The following is a 16,959-nucleotide window of genomic DNA, read 5'->3' as shown; positions in this document are numbered from 1 at the left end:
GGAGAAGAGTAGTGGGGAGAGCACACAACCCTGGGGGGCACCAGTGTTGATTGTACAGGTGCTGGAAGTGAATTTTCCCTTTCTCACTAACTGCTGCCTGTCCATCAGAAAACTGGTGATCCACTGACAGATAGACGTGGGAATAGAGTGTTGGTGTAATTTAGTCCGGAGAATAGCTGGGATGATGGTGTTGAAAGCTGAACTGAAGTCCACAAAAAGGATCCTTGCATGTGTCCCTGGTCTGTCCAGATGTTGCAAGATATGATGTAATCCCATGTTGACTGCAGCATCCACAGACCTCTTTGCTCTAAGCAAATTGCAGAGGATCTAGAAAGGGTCAGGTGATGTCCTTCAGGTGAGCCAACACCAGTCTCTCAAATGATTTCATGACGACAGACGTCAGATCGACGGGTCTGTAGTCATTAAGTCCTGTGATTTTGGGTTTCTTTGGGACAGGAATGATGATTGAGCGTTTGAAGCATCATGGAACTTCACACTGCTCCAGTGATCTATTGAAGATCAGTGTGAAGATGGGGGCTAGCTGGTTAGCACAGGATTTTAGACAGTGGTTGAAACACTGTCTTTGCCCTGTGCTTTCCTTGTCTTTTGTTATTCACATAAAAGCATGTTTTTAAACATAGCAGTGTATTTTATTTTACTTTATTTTTTTGTTTGTTTTGTTTATTTGCAAGAAAAATAAATTGTAAATAGAAGCAGACCGATATATTGGTTTTACGATTATTCTTTGCCGATATTTGCTTTTTGGAACTAACGTTTATCTGCAAAAATAAGCTGATAGTTGCTGACAGTTTTTTATTTATTTTTTTATTCCTCCGTGTTCCTCTGTGGCCGGCGCTGTAAGATTCTACAGTTAGAATGGCTTGATTCTACAGTATAACAGCAGCCTCTAGAAGTGAATTAAAAACAACCTCATGCAGATTCGCTATTTCTAAATCATTCGCCATTGACAATATTCATCCATATTTTTATCCTCACTTCAAAGCATATTTTGTTATTTTGATTAGATAATCAAGTGTTTTCAATTGAAGCGAAGACACACAAAAAACAATGCGTATTTATAGAAACATGCCCTGTCAGCACATACATTTATCTCTTCAAATTCATATCTTGTGAATAATAATAAACCTTGTTCATTATTAAACTTAATCTGGTGAAATATGTACATACACAAAACCATCCAACTGGTGGATATAATGGCTATATAAACACTTAATTTGGTAAATACTTAATAATAAACATTGTAAGGGAGGCAAGTCTTTGTCATTTCAAAATAAGAGTCCCTAGTGTGTTTTGGGCTTGTTTATACAGTGCAGTAGTTAAAAGTCCTACACTATGCACCAAATCTTAAATTTGCTGAAGACTTGCTGCCTTTATGTTTGTGCCTGTCATAGTAAGAAAAGTACATTCAATAAATCGATTTTAAAAAACTATCGGACCATTAACTGGATATCTGCCTTTTTCATGTTAGTTATTGGTATTGACAAAATTCACTATCGATCGACCTCTAATTGTAAATATTGCATTATATTATAAAAAAATAAAAAATAAATGTTTTGTCTGTAGCTGATTTCTTTGGAGGGCTCTTAAAAATGTGAAATTGATTTCTATTCTTCCCTGTCTGGTGCCTTTGATGACACATCTCGAGAAAGTAATTTCTACTGAAAATGTGCTTAAAAATGTGAAATAAAAAATTATTTCATGATGAGGTCATGTGACAACAATGTAGCATACTAATATTCGAAACATTTATCAGAAACTGATCTGTGTTACTTACTATTTATTGTAATATAGCAGGCAATATTCAGTAGCCTATACTGCACAATATTTAATAAACTGTTAGCTATTATTCTATTCTGAACATAACCCATGTTGATTTCAGTTCATTGTTTCCTCCTGTTTTATATTTATGTGATCAAAACATTAAACAGTCAAAAATAAAAAATAAAAACAATTTCTCATTTTTATTTAACAGCAAAAAACACTAACCTTTATGCATATTTTCATCAGAACCATAACATGCATAGTAGTATTCATAGTATGATACATAAATTCAACAATCAATAAATGTTGCCTAGTGTTACAACATAAGCAGCAATAAAGAAACACAAGAGCCAAACTACTGAAACTAGTGGCTGACAAGTACAGATTTTTCAATGACCAATGCCTATACCTATATCTAGAGAGCAGGGCAGCTGATACCCGATATAACAGACTCCTCTCACTGTGAATTCTGAAACGGTTGACTTTTCTATAGCTAATCTCAGTCTGTGCCAACCAAAATTTGAAGCACTGCCCCTAGCAGGCAAAGTGGGAAGTGTTTTTGAACATAAGGGCATGTGTGAGCTCCCATTTGCAGGTGAAATGCTCACAAAGGGGCACCAAAAGGGAGTTGTAAAGCGAGTTGTTTTTAGATGTAAATGATGTTATACAGTGAAGAGGAATGCATATTTTATTAACTCTACCCCCCAACCTAAACCCCAACCCTATAACCATCAGTGGAGTAAAAATGTAACCTTAGAGGGAAAATGGAACCCGGATTTCCCACACTACTGACGCAACATGTAATCGGTCGCCCCAGAGGAGAAGACAAACACACCTGAACTGATGTTAATGGGTGGGACATGGGGCTTGACAGTAACTCGGTGCGTAAGGGCATGTGTGAGCTCCCATTTGTGGGTAAAATGTTCATAGAGGGGCGCCAAAAGCGAGTTGTAAAGTGAGATGTTTTTAACTGTAATTAATATACAGTAATCCAGTGAAGAGGAATGCATATTTTATTAACTCTACACCCCTAACCCAAACCCCAACCCTAAACCTAACCATCAGTGGAGTAAAAATGTCATCTTAGAGGGAAAATGGAACTGCCGAATCACACTCATCACTGACTATGCAAAAGCAATTACTTCCTGGTTTCAACACAAGAGGAGAACCCAGGTTTCCCACACTGCTGAAGTCATGCGCAATTAGTCGCACCACAGGAGAAGGTGAACACACCTGAACTGATGCAAAAATGTCTGATGGGACATGGGGCTTGATAGTAACTCGGTAGAATGGGCAGATGTTGGTAGCCACATGTCAAATTTCCGTGTTAAATATTAAAATCTAAAATACAATTTAGTGATGGCATATAAAACTTGCTGAAAAAAATTTTCTAAAATTAAATTCATACTCATTTTACACAATTTTTACTTTAAAAAAATATATATATAAAAACAGAAAAGTTTATTATTCATTGACAAGACTATTGGTAGATTTTGGAACAGAAAATTCTATCACTAACACAAAAAGTGAAATGTCAAAGATCTCCTCTGATTTTCCTCTGATAAATCTCTACAAGGGCAGGGAGGCAAAGAATGTCATGGTAACTGGTGTAACCTCCGTTCCCTGATGGAGGGAACGAGACGTTGTGTCGATGCAGTGACACTAGGGGTCACTCTTGGGAGCCCGAGACACCTCTGGTCTTTGATAAAAGGCCAATGAAAATTGGCGAGTGGTATTTGCATGCCACTCCCCCGGACATACAGGTATAAAATGTGCTGGTATGCAACCACTCATTCAGGTTTTATGCTGAGGAGCAATTAGTCGCACCACAGGAGAAGGTGAACACACGGGTAGTTCAGCGTTGTGGCAGGAGGGACACAACGTCTCGTTCCCTCCATCAGGGAACGGAGGTTACACCAGTAACCATGACATTCCCTATCTGTCACTCACTCGACGTTGTGTCGATGTAGTGACACTAGGGGACCCTATACGAAACGCTACAAGGCTGAACTGTGTTACATGAACTGGAGGTGTGTGGTGGGCAGACTTGCTGTGTGCCTCATAGCCAGCGCACCAGGTCGACATGTAACCTCCCCCAACATAGCTGAGTGTCGAACGGCCCTTTTTGGAGACAAGTCGACTACCCAAAGATAGAGACAGGCTTAACCCCGTCATGGCCTCTTTTCCCCTTCTCTTTTTCCACTCCCTAAAAAAGAAGGGGAATTATCCGACTGGGCCGCCAGGTCTAGTCGGGGGGTGTCCCTCCCAAGGGGAAGACACTGCGGAGACCACACCTCGCCCAAAGAGAAGGGGGGATATTTAAGTGGAAGAATACATCACATGGTCTTTCCAACCATGTGGAGGGCCTTCAAGGTAGATCCTGCCCAATGGGAGAGGAGTTACTACAAACATGGAGACTGGGGCAGAGGGGCTCTGCCCAAAGAAGACACAGTTTGCCAGCAGGGAAACAAACTAGCGGAAGATATATATCACATGGGGTTAGCCTTACAGGGAACCGCCACATGCGGAGCACCTACCCCAGAACAGGGCTCTTAGTTAGCGTGTGTTAGTTAGTGAGTCTCTCCGAAGACTCGACTGCCACAGGGCTCGGAGGAAGTCAACCAGGGAACAAAGGAGGTGGAAGGCGCTTTGTGCAAGCGATACACCCGGCCAGCTATCCTGGGCTTATCCGCTTGTGTTGCATGCCACTACCTGGGACGAAACCGGTTCCACCCAGAGGTTGTAGAACCTTGCAAAGGTGTTGGGTGTTGCCCAGCCCACTGCTCTGCAAATGTCTGTTAGAGAGGCACCTCTGGCCAGGGCCCAGGAAGCCGCTACACCTCGGGTAGAATGGGCTCGTAGCCCTACCGGGGGCGGCATGTTTTGGGCGAGATATGCCATAGTTATGGCGTCAACGAGCCAGTGGGCGATCCTCTGCTTGAAGACAGCGCTTCCTTTCTGCTGTGCACCAAAGCAGACAAAGAGCTGCTCAGAGACTCGAAAGCTCTGCGTGCGATCCAAATAGATGCGTAAAGCGCGCACCGGACACAGCAACGACAGGGCTGGGTCTGCCTCCTCCTGGGGCAGCGCTTGCAGGTTCACCACCTGGGTTCACCACCAGGGGTGGTGGGAACCTTGGGCACATAGCCCGGTCGGGGTCTCAGGATCACGTGAGAGTAACCCGGACCGAACTCCAGGCATGTTTCGCTGACAGAGAACGCTTGCAGGTCACCTACCCTCTTGATGGAAGTGAGCGCAGTCAGGAGGGCAGTCTTCAAGGAGAGTGCCTTAAGCTCGGCTGACTGCAAAGGCTCAAAGGGAGCTCTCTGTAGACCCTGAAGAACTATGGAGAGATCCCATGAGGGAACGAGGCACGGTCTGGAGGGATTCAGCCTCCTGGTGCCTCTTAGGAACCTGATGATCAGGTCGTGCTTCCCTAAGGACTTACCGTCAACTGCGTTGTGGTGTGCTGCTATGGCGGCAACGTACACCTTCAAGGTGGAGGGAGACAGCCTCCCTTCCAACCTCTCCTGCAGGAAGGAAAGCACTGATCTGACTGCGCATCTCTGGGGGTCTTCGCATCGGGAAGAACACCACTTAGCGAATAGACACCACTTAAAGGCATACTGGGGGCCCTAGCCTGAGTGATCGTGTCTACCACTGTGTCCTGTCCAGGGACCAGACATGGAGATTCCAGAGGTCTGGGCGCGGGTGCCAGAGGGTGCCTGTCCCTGAGAAAGAAGGTCCTTCCTCAGGGGAATTCGCCAGGGGGGAGCTGTCATGAGGAGCGTGAGGTCCGAGAACCATGTCTGGGCGGGCCAGTAGGGTGCTACCAGGACGACCTTCTCCTCGTCCTCCCTGACCTTGCACAGGGTCTGTGCAAGCAGGCTCACTGGGGGAAACGCATATTTGCGTAGGCCAGGGGGCCAGCTGTGTGCCAGCGCGTCTATGCTGAGGGGAGCCTCGGTGAGGGCGTACCAGAGCGGGCAGTGGGAGGATTCTTGGGAGGCGAACAGGTTCACCTGTGCCTGTCCGAATTGACTCCAAATCAGCCGGACCACCTGAGGGTGAAGTCTCCACTCTCCCCTGAGGGAAACCTGCCGTGACAGCGCGTCCGCTGTAGTGTTGAGGTTGCCCGGGATGTGAGTGGCTCGCAGCGACTTGAAGTGCTGCTGACTCCGGAAGAGGAGACGGCGGGTGAGTTGTGACATATAGCGAGAGCGCAGACCGCCTTGGCAGTTGACATATGCTACCTCTGCCGTGCTGTCCGTCCGAACTAACACGTGCTTGAACTGGATCAACGGCCGGAACCTCCGCAGAGCGAGCAGAATTGCCAATAACTCGAGGCAGTTGATGTGTCAATGCAGTCGCGGGCCCGTGTCAAATAGCCCATTGCAAATAGCGCCGCAGCCCATTTTGGAGGCGTCTGTCGTGACCACAACGCGCCTGGAGACCAGTTCTAGAGGAACACCTGCTCATAGAAACGAGAGGTCGGTCCAAGGGCTGAAAAGACGGTGACAGACCGACGCAATGGCCATGCGGCGTGTCCCATGGCGCCATGCCCGTCTCGGGACTCGAGTCTGGAGCCAGTGCTAAAGCGGCCTCATATGCATCAACCCGAGCGGGGTGGCCACCGCCAAGGACGCCATATGCCCCAGGAGTCTCTGAAAAAGTTTCAGTGGAACTGCTGTTCCCTGTTTGAACGCCTTCAAACAGGCCAGCACCGACTGGGCGTGCTCGTTCGAAAGGCATGCCATCAAGGAGACTGAGTCCAACTCCAAACCGAGAAAAGAGATGCTCTGAACCAGGAGGAGCTTGCTCTTTTCCCAGTTGACCCGAAGCCCTAGTCGGCTGAGGTGTGAGAGCACCAGGTCCCTGTGTGCGCACAACACGTCTCGAGAGTGAGCTAGGATTAGCCAGTCGTCGAGATAGTTGTGAATGCGAATGCCCACCTCCCTTAACGGGGCAAGGGCAGCCTCTGCGATCTTCGTAAAGACGCGAGGAGACAGGGACAGGCCGAAAGGGAGGACTTTGTACTGATACGCCTGACCCTCAAACGCGAACCGCAGGAAGGGTCTGTGTCGAGGAAGGATCGAGATGTGAAAGTATGCATCCTTCAAGTCTACCGCCGCAAACCAATCTTGATGCCGGATGCTCGCCAGAATGCGTCTTTGCGTCAGCATCTTGAACGGGAGTCTGTGTAAAGCCGGTTCAGTACCCGCAGGTCCAAAATTGACCGCAACCCACCGCCTTTTTTCGGTACAATGAAGTAGGGGCTGTAAAACCCTTTCTTCATCTCGGCTGGAGGGACAGGTTCTATCGCATCCTTCCGTAGGAGGGTAGTGATCTCCGCGCGCAGGGTGGCAGTGTTTTTGCCCTTGACCAAGGTGAAGTGAATACCAGCGCCTGGTGAACTGAATCGCGTAGCCGAGTCGGATGGTCCGGATCAGCCACCGCGACGGATTGGAAAGCGCAAGCCACGCGTCCAAATTCCGCATGAGGGGGACCAAGGGGACAACGTCGCTGGATGTAAAGGCAGGTGGGGCCTCGCGGCAGGGCGGAGCGCGATGTGCCACAGCACGTCGTGGCCATGCTGAGTCTAGGGACATCGAAGCACTTACCTGGCTCCTTGTGACCACCCCCGGAACAGCCTGGGACGGGGGAGGAAGAGGCCTGTCCTCGTAACCCGTGGAGGCTGCCACATCGGGGGTGGCTGTGTGCCACAGCTGGGCGCTCAGGGGCGGAAAGGGCACCGCTGGAGTGCCAATCCTGCAAGAAAAAGCCCGTGGACGGTAGTCGTGGTGACGACTGTACACACCGGGTATGTGACCCAGGGAGGAAGGAAGCCGCTCTTTTGCTGAACTGTTGGGTACCGCAGCCACTTGGGCGTGCGGCGAAATCAAACAAAAAGGCAACAAAAGATTTTCCACCCAGCCCTCCACCGGGGAATGGAGTGGTCTGCCTACCAGCTCCACGTAAGTGGGTTCCCTCGTCCCTGGGTTGCCCATCTCAGGGGCGCTTCGAGGACCTCCGTGGGTTCTTCGGCGCCGGCTGTGAGACGGGTGGTGTCGGCTTCCTGCGGTGGGCTCCACCGCCGGGGCTGGGCCGAAGGGGTGGGCTGCGGCGGAGCCGGTGCAGTCACTGCGGGGGGACGCCCTTGGCAACGTGCAGATGGGGTGTGGGATCTTGAGCCGCGCCGGGGCAGGATGTGCCGGATTGCCTCCGTCTGCTGCTTCACCGTTGAGAACTGCTGGGCAAAGTCCTCGACGGTGTCGCCAAATAGGCCCGCCTGGGAAATGGGGGCAGCAAGGAACCGTGTCTTGTCGGCCTCGCCCATTTCGAGCAGGTTTAGCCAAAGGTGGCGCTCCTGGACCACTAGTGTGGCCATCGTCCGCCCGAGAGACCGTGCTGTGACCTTCGTCGCCCGGAGGGCGAGGTCGGTTGCCGAGCGCAGTTCCTGCATCAAATCTGGGGCAGAACTACCCTTGTGCAGTTCTTTCAGCGCCTTGGCTTGGTGGACCTGCAGGAGAGCCATGACGTGCAGGGCAGAGGCGGCTTGTCCAGCAGCACTGTAGGCTTTAGCCGTCAGGGACAATGTGAGCCTACAGGGCTTGGACGGGAGCTTAGGGCGTCCACGCCAGGTGGCGGCGCACTGCGGGCATAAGTGCACCGCGAGCGCCTTATCCACCAGGGGAATCGCCGTATAGCCCTTGGCCGCCCCGCCATCGAGGGTAGTGAGAGCGGGGGAACTGCGGAGTCGGGGCTGGGCAGTGAAAGGTGCCTCCCACGACTTCGTCAGCTCCTCATGCACTTCCGGGAAGAATGGCACTGGAGCGAGGCACGGCTGCTTTGAGCGGCACCGCGAGCCCAGAAACCAATCATCAAGCCGCGAGGGTTCAGGGGAGAGCAGAGGGTTCCACTCTAACCCGACGCTCACGGCCGCCCCCGGGAAAGCATGTCCGTCATTTCGGCATCGGCCTGTGACTGGGCGATCGTCCCCGACTGGACAAGCCTGCTCTCTGATGCTGCGCTCGAGAGCTCATCATCTTCGTGAGCTCCGAACAAGAAGCCAGACTCGCCGTGAGACGAGCCGGCGAACTCATCCGGAAGCCTGATTGGGGCAGACAAGCGTGCTGGGGAATGGGAGGTCCGCGGGGGGATACCCGGTGGAGACGATCCCATTGGGGTCCCCAAATCGCCCCCAGTGCTAGCCGCGCTGGCCTCATACCCGTAGGTAGAAGGACCGAGGCGGGGAGCCGCTGGGGTGGCTTGCTTTCTTACATTCACAAATGCTGCTTACGTGTGGGTCACGCCCAAACACGAAAGACAGTGATCATGACCATCCGAAGTTGAGAGATAACGACCGCAACCAGGAATAACACACAATCGGAAAGGCATCTTTAAAAAGACGCGTCTTTAAAAAGACGTTCTGTGTGTGCGCTCTTTTAGAGAAATATATACTCTTTTAGAGGGGAAAAATGCTCTTTCAGAAAATATACTCTCTAGTTTTTCTGCCGAAGCGCCCAGGGGCGTTCTCTGCAGTGCACCAGTGCAGAGGAGGGAGAAGCCGCTGAAATGCACTGTCAGATCCAGCAGAGGTGAATAAACAGTGATATTCAGCTCAATGAGCATGACCGTTCGGCTCCGAAGAGAAAATCTGAATGAGTGGTTGAATACCAGCTCCTTTTATACCCGTATGTTCGGGGGAGTGGCATGCAAATACCACTCGCCAATTTTCATTGGCCTTTTATCAAAGACCAGAGGTGTCTCGGGCTCCCAAGAGTGACCCCTAGTGTCACTACATCAACACAACGTCGAGTGAGAGACAGACAGGGAACAAGTGTGTTCTGCTTTAAAAAACCTCACAAGACAAAATTCCGTAAATTTAACTCTTTCTTTCATTTAAAACAATCCAAATAAAATCTGATACCAACTTTTCAAAAACTAATCACATAGCCAAAAACAAACAAACAAACAAAAATTAAACAAAAAAACTACTTTGGTAATAGGCATTAGGTTTGTGAGTCCAGTATTGATTTGTTGGATAAAAAATATATATGGCATTAATAAACAATCCAAAATATACCAGAACTTCCTGATTTTAAACACCTTTCAAATTTAGCAAGACCTGCCAATGTAAACACTAAGAACAGAAAACCAAATCCCATGTTAATGAGTGTGCTTGCTTCACAAACAGGAAAGGAGTTATTCTGATTAACTCATTAACAAGAGAAAAATAAACTTAAACACACTTGTATTAATCATTTACAATTTTAACAAACCAAGATTCAGTGCCCTTCTGAGGCAAGACTAAAATAATTGCAATATAGTTGTGTATTAAATTATTTACAGATTCTTGCCGAAAATGGCAAATACATGCTATCAATTTATTAATTAAACTTATTATTTAAAATTAACCATTTTGGTTAAGAGCTCATCATCTTCGCGAGCTCCGAACAAGAAGCCAGACTCGCCGTGAGACGAGCCGGCGATTTTGACATTTTGCTGGAGAGAATTAACATAGTATCCAAATAAATGTGTTTCTGTTCTTATTTCATTTGTGATATAAGCAAAGAATATTATTAGATAAGCCTACAGATTGCACAAATTATTTTACAGTGTTATTTGGACACTAGCAAAATATCAATCCAAGTGGCATTTATTTTAATGAAAGATAGCACAAGCACATTTTCAAGCAAAACATTTCACAAAAATAAATTTTTTTGACAATGTGCATTGTGTTTTGCTATTAAAAAAAACTATTTATTTATAGTATTTAGATAATTACACATTTAGGGGGTTTTTACACTTCATGCGTTCTGATCGGATCTATCTATCCGATCAATAAAAATGCATTAAGTGACCAACATACTGCAAAAAGTGTTAAGTATTGAAAACTGTCTGTGCATCCATCAGACATTCTTTGTTATTTCTTATTCCTCTTTGTTTTTAAGTGGTTGACCAATCTGTCTTTTTGTTTGTTTTGTTTTTAATGAGTGGCCAGTGGCATATATAACAACATCATCACACAGCAAATCTACATGTAGCTTGCAAAAGTTCATGTACCCTGAAATCAACCCCATTCAGTCGAATTACTGACAAGCAGTATTAACCATCAGTCACTTTAGCATCAATTCAAGTGCAAGCACATTTTCTTCTAACTACTGATTCAACTCGAATTTTGCACCACTCTGTGGATATTTCAACCGGACCCTGGAGCTCACATGTGGCCATACATTTAGAAAATGTTTCCAGCTTTGGCCACTGGGTGGAACTAATCAAATTTCAGCAAGCACAAACCGATTTCAGCAACAGAACTTTTAAACTACTGTAGCCAAATTCACAGTGGGATCAGTCTGGAACAAACCAGCAATGTATGGAATACAATTTGCAATTGAAATAAGATGTACACAAAATTGTTGAATTTAAATAAAATAGTTATTTTATATTTATTTATTTTACAATATTTATTTAAAATTCACAAAAAAAACAAAAAAAAACAGTGAATGTTTTTTTGTTTGTTTTTTGTAACTTTTGTTACTCGACCCTCAGGCACAGTTATCAGCTGAGAGAATTACGTGCACTTTAAGTGCTTGTTAAGAGTAACTGTCCATATGTGAAATGCTGAAATGTGACCCTTTAGTATCATTTGTCACTATAATTCAATTATAGCGGCTTTGTGTGTAAACATATTAATACTTATTTACTGGGAAATTATTACAATTAATCAACTACAAAATAAAATAGTTTTGTTATCATTTTGTGCATAAAGATCTATTATTTTTCTACAATCACTGCTTTGTTCATTATATATGTGTTTGCAGTGTTCACCCACAAATTAAAATTCTCTCATTGTTCACTAACCCTGATACCATCCCAGATGTTTATGACTGTCTTTCTTCAGCAGAACACAAATTAAGATTTTTAGAAATATGCTGAAGCTCTGTAGGTCCTTACAATGCAAATAAACAGGTGCCATCAGGCTGCTGCTGGCTGTTTGACGGTCCAAAAGGCATATTTAGGCAGCATAAAAGTAATCCACACAGCTGCAGTCCATCAATTAATGTCTTCTGAAGCTAATCAATAGGTTGGTGTATGAAACAAATCAATAATTAAAACATTTTTAACTTTAAACCATTGATTTCAGCCAGCGCTGGGATGCTGTTTGAAATTAACCAAATCTCACATGGCGTTCATTCCTCTGTTGTGTACAAAACAGCGGTTCTGACTTCTCGCATGAACGCGCCATTGCGTTTACATCACTGATGCGTCGACTGCTGGCAGGAAGCGATTTTAAGTTAATAAAGTTTTGATTATCCATTTGTTTCTTACACCAATCCATTGATTTGCTACAGAAGACATTAATTGATCGACTGGAGTCATGTGGACTAATTATATGCTGCCTAAATATGCCTTTTGGACCGTCAAATATCCAGCAGCCTGATGGCACCCGTTTACTTACATTACAAGGACCTACAGAGCTTCAACATTTTACTAAAATCTTCATTTGTGTTCTGCTGAAGAAAGACAGTCATACACATCTGGGATGGCATCAGGGTAAGTGAATAATGAGAGAATTTTCATTTTTGGGTGAACTATTTCTTTAAATGTATTGTAACAATTATAATTTCACCATTCTCCTGCAGGTGTCTGAACAAGTATGTCCTAACAATTCTTTTAAGCACTCTATAATTATTCCAGAGCACTTGAAGATCTACAATGATTTTTTTAAGTACTACAGAACTTACATTACAATGCTTTCGGAAAACAGCCCGTAATTCTAAGAAGATTTGTACGATCATTTCTATGATCTACTTAGGCTTATGATGCTTTTGGGAAATGCAGCTCTGGCCGATTTATCATTTTATAACCAGTGCTTTTTTTTTATATGTTATGTAGTGCTCATCACTGAGGTTATTGTGTCATCTATGGAAATCCTAGCTGAATTGGATTGAGCCATCAAGACAAATCGCTAGTCTAAGAAAAGACTCAAACCTCTGATAAGCCATATGTGCGAAGTCACACTAAGCATGGGGTGTTAAGTTTCATGTACATCTAAAATAATGAACAGCTCTTAGGCATATACTGTATGTCTCCTTGGCAACATATTAGCCATACCAGTCGTACTAATGCAAAAAATAAAAATAAAAATAATATGCCTGGCCACCCAGATTACTACAGTCACCAGGATTCTCAAAAGCTTCAACTCTGGACAATCAATGATGAAACTGTTTAGTCAAACAGTACAAATCAGTAAACAACACCAACTCAGAAACCATTCTCTCCCATGAAGAGAGGACTTCAGTGATGTAATCTATTGTTAGATTTCAATCACTGGTCTGTTACGGCATAGAGCTCATGGCACAGCATAGACATACAATATCTTACTGTAAGTCTACCGATAACGTCCTGCAAAACCAACCACAATAAAGGAACTTCAGCTGAGAGTTATCAATTGGGATTGGGATCAATTGTTGGCTGATTTGTAATGAAGCTGAAGATAACATAATGAAGCAGTGCTGTAATGAGTTTAACCATTCATACAAACGGCTGTTTTAATAACCTGTAATATTAATATTTGCTGTGATACAGGTTCAGAAAGAAAAGGTTAGTTAGTTTCAAAATAGGAAACTTCTATAGTTAGCCATAAAGCCTGTTAAGTTTGATGTTGAATTTCAAAATCGAATGGCCGAAATTATATGACACACAGCATAAACAACTTTACAGAAAGAAAGGCAGACTTATACCCTAGAAGTTCTATCTATCTATCTATCCATCTATCCATCCATCCAGTGGTGCCTGCAGCTGTACGGCCATAGGCCTATGCACTGTGCATACCATGAGCGCTCCAACTGACATGAGAAATATTTACTCTCAGAATATTTCATCAGTCATGAAGTGCGTCCCGAGGCAGTTTAAAAGAACTAGCAATGACCAGTTTGCGAATGAATAATTCTTTTGAGTCATTGAAATGGCCAAACGGGCTTCCAAATCTGTCTGAATCAATTTATGATTCAGTACAATTCATTCAGAGCACTCTCGTACTGAATCATTTGGTGCGGTTTCTCACACAGTAAAACAGTATCGGGATATTTACGAAAACAGAGAACAAACAGCGCTGAATACAATGGAAATGTACCTACAATCAATTGAGACAAAAGGCTATCTTTCTTAGAGGTAACTTTGAGAAACTTCAGCTAGTGCTGTGTCATGTGAACAAGGGGTTGTTCCAACTGAACGTGTTTTTGGGTTCACTCGTGCTGCTTTTCAATCGTTTTCCATGTAAACATTCACTATATGGATGTCTTTTGACAACTACGTCACGTTTCACTCTGTTTTTAGCATGTCTTACGGGAGTGCTGTATTTTTAGAAGCCGCTTTAAATAAATAAAAAAACTTCAACTGATAACAACGTTTTCGTTGTGGTGCGTTTTGCTTTTTTAGCACGAGAACATGTCTGTTCTGAACGGTTACTGGAAGAAATGCTTTAGCCAATAGTTACTTGAACACTACTCATACTCAAGAAAAAAAATGCTTTCTCAAAGTCATCAGAATTGAATGCTTTGGTGTTGTTTTTGCCCAAAAATTATCCTGGGGGAGCATGCCCAGACTCCCCTAGATTAGCTTGTACAAGGCAGATTTCTGTGCATAGATGAAATCCTGCATCCACCCATTTACATACATCCAAAGCAACTTACAGTGCACTTATTACAGGGACAATCCCCCCAGAGCAACCTGGAGTTAAGTGTCTTGCTCAAGGACATAATGGTGGCAGCTGTGGGGATCAAACCATCAACCTTCTGCTTACCAGTTTTGTGCTTTAGCCCACTACGCCACCACTGAACTACCATCCAGCCATCCAGACAGACTGTTGCATTTGTCCTAGTTTGTGTTGATCTGGCCCATGTGCACTAGTGAGTTTATTTTCAGTATGGGATGGAGGACTTGGCCTGTGGGTAGGCCGCATATGAGGATGTTCACGAGCAGGTCTACATCCATACAGCTACTTTTCTCTTTTAAACACTCTAAACCACCCTTCTTAACTCACTGTTAAATACGGCATACATTGCGCTCATGCGCTGTCATATGACTTTGACACGTAATTCTCTGCATGATGCACTGATGCAACGAGGCCCAAATGATAATAAAAATCCGTGCTGCATTGCCAGTATTTATGCAGCGGACCTGCAAAAAAGATTGGATCAGAGTAATACGCAGGTTAAAGTACAGCAAATATTAATACAGCAAATCCTCAGTATAATATAGCCTAAATTGCAGGTGATCGCTTTGATCTTTCAGAGATGCGCACCGTTCATGCGCCGCATCCTGACATAGACACAAACTGATGAGTTACAGTCAAAGGACTGACTGAACCTGATTGACGCAGTCACATTATAAAAACAATGTAACAGTGATGATCAGATGTATAATGACGGGAAAAAAGAAGGTTTGGGGTGATTACTTACACACGGTCTCTTCAATCTTCTGCGATACTGTCGCTGTACCTTGCTCTTTTGTCCTTTCGAGCATACGTTTTATTCTTGACCGTATTGTCTTTTTTATTATTAGGCTATTGTTTTAAAGACAAAGGGAATGTTTGGCAATAAATGAAAGCACTGAATTTGTCCTGTATGTTATACTGTCAAAGCAAGTGTACGATGAAGATGGACCGACCCATTCCTCAAATAGGGGAATATTGACTGTATTCTCTGGATATACTAATAATACCAAAAATATATAAAAAAAATTTTTGAATATGGCTTATAAAATGTTTTAAATGACTTTTGATATCTGAGGTAATAAATGCATGTTTTTTGCATGTTTGTTTTCTCTAAAGTACACTCATTTACCCACTGTAAAATAAATAGTCTCTTCCAAAGCGCACCGACTCTCAGGGCGAATCCAAACGGAAGTGAGTATCCCTATGCCCTACTCCCTCCGAAGGGCTGAGCCCTTGAAGTGAGAACTCTGAAGGGAGCAGGGCACTCGCGTCTCATGTATGGCCGTTTGGAACACCCTTGATGAAGGGAGTAATGAAAGACATACGTCACTTCCACTTTATTTTCGCCTTAAACGTTACCATGACGACGCACCGCAGCTGTTCTTACAACAGGAATCTCTTATTTATTGCTGCTAATTTGTTGTTGCAAATAAATATACTTTTTGTAATAGTTTTCCTTTCGTCTATTATTTAAAATTGCTTACTGTTGCTGTTTTAATAATAATGATAATAATAATAATAATAGTAATCTATCCATCCATCCATCCATCCATCTATGCTTTTGGTGGATATAGTAGTGCTTAGTAATCTTTAATAAAATAAAAACTAAATATGTAAGTTTTAATATCCTAACCTTAATCTTTTATTATTAATTTAAAAATAAAATAAATAAAAAAATAGGCAATTTTATTATTATTTTAGTGTTTCACCACCGGTCTCCGCTTAATGGCGCCATTGCTCAATCTTGCAGTTAATTGACACACGTCATTTTCACGTATTGGCTGAGGTTTGGGGGTTTTATTTGTTTCTTTGCATACCTTTGTTTGTGAGGGTGCCAGCTGCCATCAAAAGTGCATCGGTGACTGTTTTACTGAAAGTTGCTCACAGAGTAACAGCACTGTACACTGAGAAAGCCTTGATGTCCGTGAATTTTACATCGGCTCTTATCGGTTATTATCGACTATAATCGTGATCATCAGAAACTGAAACTCCACCACTGAGAGAATGAAGAGTTATTAGTCAACTCAACATCACCAAACTTTCATAATGATAATAATGTCATGCCTTACACTGCAGTGAAATTACAAAAGTGAGGACTGAGTAGTACCATTGAACTATGTAATCGGCTTAATTACGTAATTGTTTTATAGAGTACATAATCACACATAATGTTATACGAGTGAAAGATAACATATATTTACACTTGTATCCTTAATGTGGTGAAATTGGAATTCACTATCTTAAGTTTACAGTCAGATGAACATATAGGCATGTTTACATTTGTCTCTATTTACTTAAATTATACTGTACTGTGACATCTGCTTAATCCAGATAGGCCTAAATATGAGAAATTGATGTGTTTTCCATAATGATGTGAGTGGGGGAAAAAAATAATAATATTGACATAAAAAATTTGAAAAATACAGAAATATTCGGTCTGACAGTGCCATAGTTTA

At 43.9% G+C, this 16,959-nt stretch overlaps 1 protein-coding gene across 3 annotated transcripts in view; it reads right to left on the bottom strand.

The window, feature by feature from the left end:
* LOC127428164 (tubulin polyglutamylase TTLL7-like) overlaps positions 1-15,416 on the bottom strand; it is a 136,456-nt gene extending 121,040 nt beyond the window's left edge. For 2 of the 3 annotated variants that reach the window (XM_051676301.1, XM_051676299.1), the window contains exon 1: positions 15,249-15,416. The gene's annotated coding sequence lies outside the window, so the exon portion shown is untranslated. Of the gene's footprint in view, positions 1-14,590; positions 14,741-15,248 lie in introns of those variants that run through there. The other variant, XM_051676300.1, reaches the window with a different exon arrangement.
* Between the last annotated feature and the right edge of the window lie 1,543 nt (positions 15,417-16,959).

This window comes from Myxocyprinus asiaticus, chromosome 37, assembly GCF_019703515.2.
Source record: "Myxocyprinus asiaticus isolate MX2 ecotype Aquarium Trade chromosome 37, UBuf_Myxa_2, whole genome shotgun sequence".
NCBI lineage: Eukaryota > Metazoa > Chordata > Actinopteri > Cypriniformes > Catostomidae > Myxocyprinus > Myxocyprinus asiaticus.
Note: the sequence above shows the minus strand (reverse complement) of the source record. Positions and strands in the feature narration are given on the sequence as shown.